We start from the raw sequence: 6,361 nt of genomic DNA, 5'->3' as shown, positions 1-6,361 counted from the left end.
CCCCCCCCCCCGAGAACACATACACACACACACCAGTAAAAACCCACTTATTGTGGCATAAGTGTACTTTGTGTGTCTACTGCTAGCCCTGTACAGGAAGGAGGCTGGGGGGCACGTCGAGCTCCCGCAGGCAGCTGCAGCGCTGTCGGCTGCAAGGGGGATGGGGGCAGCGAGTGCGAAACAGCGGTTGGTGACCACCCACAGACGCCGCCAGCAGCAGTGGCGGTGGCCAGTGGTGATTGCGGACTGCCCGCAGACGCTGCAGACAATGCTGGGGGGCGGTGGTGAGTAGCAACTTGCCTGCAGGCACTGTCGGTAGTGTGGGTGGTGCCTTTTCTGAGGGGGTGCACCGCCAAGCTCAGGGGGTGCGCGTGCACCTGTGTGCATGCCCTACACGTCACCAATGGTGACTGTTTAAATATGCTGCAGGCAGCTGCCATTACACACATGTAACTTTCTACCCTAGGGTTTTGTCCCATGCTAACCAGGTTAGTTAAACAAGAAATCAAACCCCTAACCAACATAATTGTATACTGGCTTGGTCCTTCAAAGATCTAGGCCCTGCTCCTTGCTGGCAGAGTCATCTGTTCCAACACTTGATGGCCCTTGGAGTGGAGTGGGGAAGTTCTTCCTAACGCCCAACCAAAATGTCCCTGTCTCCTATGTCAAAGCAGTAGTCCCTGTCCTGTCCCCAGTCACCACAGAAAATAATCTGGCACCATCTTTTCCTTAGCCACCTGCTTCTCCAGTTTGTCGAGTCATTCTGGATTCCAACCCTGCCCTCCAGTGTGTCAGCAGCTCCATTCAGCTTGGTGTCATCTGCAGATTTGCCAAGTGCATGCTCAGTCCCATTCTCCAAATCACTGATGAAGATACTAAACAGTGAAGTGAGCTTCAGCCCATATATCTTTTTTAGTCTATACAGGTCCATATCTGCCCTGCATTCTGGGCATCAAGACATTGATGACTACTCTTTCGAGCATGATGATCCAACCAGTTATGTAACATCTAGCTCTATTTTCATCTAGACAAGATTTCTGTAGTCTTATAATAGGAATGTCATGGGAGACAGTGTGAAGTGCCTTGCTAAAGTCACAGTACATCACATTCCCTCCTCCCCACATCCACAGAGCCCATCATGTCATAGAAGGAAATCAGGTTGCTCAGGCATGACTTGTTCTTCATGAATCCTTGTTGGCTGCTTTTGATCACCACGTTCTCTTGTGGGTGCTTAAAAATAAATTATTTAATGGTATGGTCCAAGATCTTTCCAGGTATAGAGGTTTGTAAGGTGTGGATGTTGCTTCCTTCTTCACAAGGGTACTGAGTGTAGCTAGCCATGTTTTGCACAAAAGGCATTTCAGAAAAAAGGACCGCCCCCCAGAACTTTTAGTAAAAATTGTTTAAACTTTATGTTTACAGAAATGTTCTCAATTTTTCAGTCATCTAAATCTCAGAAAATCTGGGTTTCAGCAAAGAGAAACAAATCAGCAATTTATTGCAAAAAAGAGCAATTGGAATAAAAATGGATCCATATTCAGCACTATCTTTTGATTCTTCCCCCGCAAAAAAATTATCTGCCTGTCTCTTCACTTTCAGTGTTGAAAGCATAAATTCATTAAAGTATGTGAGAGGCTTACATTGATAGGCAGCATAAAGAGAGATTCACGTGGGCCTTTATATGTTCAATATTTTCTTAAACTTGAATGAATTCGCACAGCTCCCCTGTGTTATCATCTCCACTGTACAATGGAGGATACTGACATATGAAGGCAACAGCATTGTCTTTCTCCATTTGCAAAGCGATATTTGTTGCTGTATTTCCAGTGCTCTTGGAGCCAATGTGGCTCTTTTGTTTATTGCTCTGTCACAGCAATGTGCATCCATGGGCACGTGTTTCAAGGTGCCTGTCTTGCGCATTAGACACGTGGAGAATTCTGTAGAGACAGTATTGACTAGCAACATGCTGTCTACAGGAAAGCTGAGGCAAATAAAACATGTTCACATTCTTTGATGTACTGAGTTAAAATCATGCTCACATTTTTTCAGGTTTCAATTTTGTAAGCTGTTTCTGTGCTAAAAACTATGAACAGCAGGCAAGCAGATTTTGGCATTACCCAGAAAGGCAAGCAAACATTATTTACTAGTAAAATACAGACAGAAATACAAAAGGAATTTTTTTATTTGAAAATAAGCTATTTTCTCACTTAAGTTTCTTTCCTTCTGTCCTGGATGGGTTAGTCATAAACTAATGTGTGTGGATGAAATATTTGCTTTAAATCTCTACCTTGAAGAGCTCTGGTGGACTAATTTACTGTCTGGCAAAAAGATATGCTTAGAATGTGCATGTGCTCTCCACTGCCATTAGTAAGATGCTTCAGTGTTTTACTGGAGGCTTCATTTTCTAAAGGAGTGGTGTTTTTTATCATATGTACCTCCTTGGACTCATTATGCTACTAGGTAACACAAGTAAAAAGCATGCTTGAGTTTTTCAGTAGCTAGATCAGAGATCATCTAGGTGGTGCAGTTCACTTGGTGTGACTCTTTCACAGAGGCACAACTAGGGAGCTCTGCACCATGTGCAATGGCCACAAATGAGGCAGGTGGCAGAGGCATAACAAAGCAAGCTGCTGCTGCAGGGGTTACTTGCCACTGAAATATATGTTGAACAGCAATTTAAAAGGCAAAACTGTGAGGCAAAAAAAAGGAGGCAAGTGGGTAGATGGACACCTCCCACAACAGCAGCTTCCCCTGGGAGCAAACCTCTCACTGGTACTAATCACAGGGCTACTGATTTGCTGCCCCTCCCTCCACCATCTATCTTACACCTAGTGCTGTATCTGGCTGCTGGGTCATGGAAGGTGCAGTGTGCAGGGGGCTGAGATGGGAGTGTGAGGTGATCCTATGGCTACGTTCTGGTGCCCCCACCCCACAACTCCAGCAGCACCCAGGGATCTCGGGCCACTCACCCACCTGTAGTTATGCTACTGTTCCTTCATCTGAATCACTACTGAACCAGAATTCCTGTGTGGTGTTACAGAACACTCATGTCTATTCCTTAAAGGTCCCCAGGTGCATTTAACAAGCGTGAGGGTACTAACTGCACTGTTTGGCCAAATTCCAAATGAGGTAATCACCTTCCCATCACAGATTCCAGGTACTCTTTGTTCTTTACTATTTTTCCCAGTTATATAGTGACTTACTGTAGCAGGGACGCAGGCTGGCCCTGCACTTACTGGGGCAATGGCTGCTGGGATGCTCCACAGTCTGTGGGATCCTGGGGTGTCCCGATGGCAGGCAGTGGGTGCACAGGCAGACAGCATACCTGCTGCATGCTCACCCCGTAGGCAAGGCAGCAAGCAGCAGGTGATGTACTCCCCATGTGCCTGTCTCTTGGGCAAGGCTGAGAGCTGGAAGCTGGGTTTCACTTGGGCCCATTGCCCAGTCAGGCACAAAAACGAGGGCAGTGCCAGCCCTAGAAAAGGGGAGGCACTGGCATAGGCACCAAACCATGCTGCTTCCATCTACTGGAGCCAAGGACATCTCATTAGAGACCAGCTCAACCCCAGCTCCCATAGCAGGGACACTGAATGCCAGGCACCTGTAAGGGCCTCTCTCATGGGGATTCATAGTATCCATGGCCCCAGACTAACCACAGAGGATGGCCTGATACAGGCCTGCCCTATGAATCAGGCTTGCAGCTGGGTGCAAACCCCAAAGAGCCACCTGAGGAGAAGGTGGAGCCACCTCCTCAGCCACCTGAGAAGGTGGATGTACACTACAAAGTCGAAGCTAGGCCCAGGAGTAAATGACAGAGACTACTATTTGTGTTATATTGCTTTATTAATTTATATGCAGTACGGACATCATTGGTGGTAGACCCCTGCCAGAGTAACAGGTCTCGGCCAGCTCACATCCATCCCAGACTGCTCTGTTTTTCTTCTCACGTCGGACCTTTCTTCTGTCATGTGAAGACAGGTTCCTAGGGGACTAGGTGCCTATCCCAATACCCTTACAGGAATACCCACGTGGAAATGGCTGTGGTGTAGGAGAGATGGAGCCCCACAGAAGTTGCCTGGAAACTGAGACGTGTGTGCATCTCAGCGTAGCCCACTACAGTCAGGTACTGCCTCCTGATATCCTTTTCATTAACAGCAAATTGTGGCAGGTGAGATAAGGGGATGAAACACTCATTAAGAGTGTGGCACCCAGGCCTCACCTTGGTGTGGCCCTTTGGCTCAGGTCCCACTATGTTTACTAACTCCTGACAGAGGACCCCACAGCACAATACCAGGAGGAACTAAATACGCTTTTAAAGAAGCCACCTCTGGAAACACAGGAGAGGATGACTGCTTCCATTTCCTGAGAACTTAGGCCAGGCAACTTTTCCTTATTACCCAATATCCACAAACGTGGCAACCTGGGACACTCCTTTTTTCCCTGTCATTGACACCATTGGCTATTTTGGTACTATCCTGTTCCCATGCACCACTGGAGCTGTCATCTATTTGAAAGACATCACTGATTTCTTAAAGAAATGGGGTTTTATTAACAAGCTTCCAAAAAATGCCATATCAGCTACCATGAATGCCATGTCTCTGTACACCAGCTTCCCTTATAAGGATGGATTACAAGCAATGAAGAACAATATCCCTGACAAAAATAACTACTTCTGTTTCCATTAAGCTTTACCACTTTGTCCTCACACACAACTATTTCAGGTTTCGGGACTCCCCATACCTACAAACAAATGGCGCTGCCATGGAAACATGTATGGCTCCCCAGTATGTGGATGATCAGGGTAAATAAGCACCTACTTGTTTGAAAACATGTGAAGTATAGACATATCTTTACAGAAACATAACCAATCTATTAAGGGCCTTAAATCTGATCAATACTAATTTATAAGATGTTAGATTCCCCCCACCCCCGGCCATACTAAATTAAAATAATATACAGGTGACCCTCGCCATTTGTGGGGGATACATTCTCGTATTCCCTGCAAATGGCGAAATCTGCAAATAAGGCACTGCATTCAATACAAATTTGGGACAAGGACAACAAAATCACTCTGGTTGTCACCTATAGCCCCCAGCTTGAACACCTAAGATACATCATTAATGACTTCCAACCCCTTCTGGAAAAGGATGACCATCTCAAGGTAGCCTTTGGGGACAAACTTGTTTTGTTTTACACACAGTCCTGCAATCTAAAACAGCATCTTTCATACAACCGACTAAAAATCTATCAGTCTCACCAAGGCACCAGGCCTTGTCCCCACATAAATACAGACCACATCACTGGACCTAATAACAAAGAGTACAACACCCAAGGTTCATTCACCTGCAACTCTACCAATGTCATATATGCCATCACCTCATTACAATGCCCTTCTGCTTTCTACATTGGACAGACAGGGCAATCTCTTTGTGTAAGAATGAATGAACACTGGTCCAACATCAGCTACAGAAAGACACAAAAGCCTATGGGAGCACACTTCAACCTCTCTGAACACTTGGTTGCTGACCTCAGAATTGCTGTTCTGAAGCAAAACATTTTTGAAAAACAGTTTGAATGAGAAACTGCAGAACAATGGACTATGGTATGTATGGTTTAAATAGGGACTCTGGATTTTTATCTCATTACCTGAATTAGCTTTTGTGACTTATGAGTTTGTTCACATGAGTTTACTCCTTGTTTCCTTTTCTCTCCTAGCACTGCCCTCCTTCCTCCCATCTTTCTCTCCCATCTCTATCCTCCCCTACGTCTTTTGCATTCTAATTTCTCTCTCCTTACACTCTGCTTTCTGCATGCCCTTTTACAGCATCAGAGGAACTTGGGTTCTTGAAAGCTTGTGCTCTACACACACACACATGCACATATTATGTAGTCAGTCTATAAAGGTGCGTGTCTACATTGGTTTCTATATATTAGTGAACTTACTTGCAGCTGAGTGAATAACAATATAATTTCAGTATCAAATGTTTATTAAATTAATTTGATAGCACCGCTATCATACCAACAGCATGCTAGGCATTGCTGTTGTGTGTGTAGAGTAAACTAGGATCTTTTATGATTAAAGGTTACTATATACAGGAAACCCTTGTTATTCGTGGGTTTGGCATTTGCGGTTTCAAATATTCATGAATGCCGAACCCGCATTTTAAATACACTTTAAACACTTACTGGAGCTCCTCAGGAGCTTCGTGCTTGCTGCTGCTGGGCTTCTGCCACCGCTGCCGCCACATTCCCGCCATTGCTGCCAAAGCCATGCCCCCCCAGCTGCTGGGAGCACTGCGTTCATGGACACAGTGCCTTATTTGCAGATTTTGTCATTTGCAGGGAATACGAGAATGTATCC

Source organism: Gavialis gangeticus, unplaced genomic scaffold (genome assembly GCF_001723915.1).
Source record: "Gavialis gangeticus isolate Ggan-Ray unplaced genomic scaffold, GavGan_comp1, whole genome shotgun sequence".
Lineage (NCBI taxonomy): Eukaryota > Metazoa > Chordata > Crocodylia > Gavialidae > Gavialis > Gavialis gangeticus.
This window is presented reverse-complemented; position numbering follows the sequence as displayed.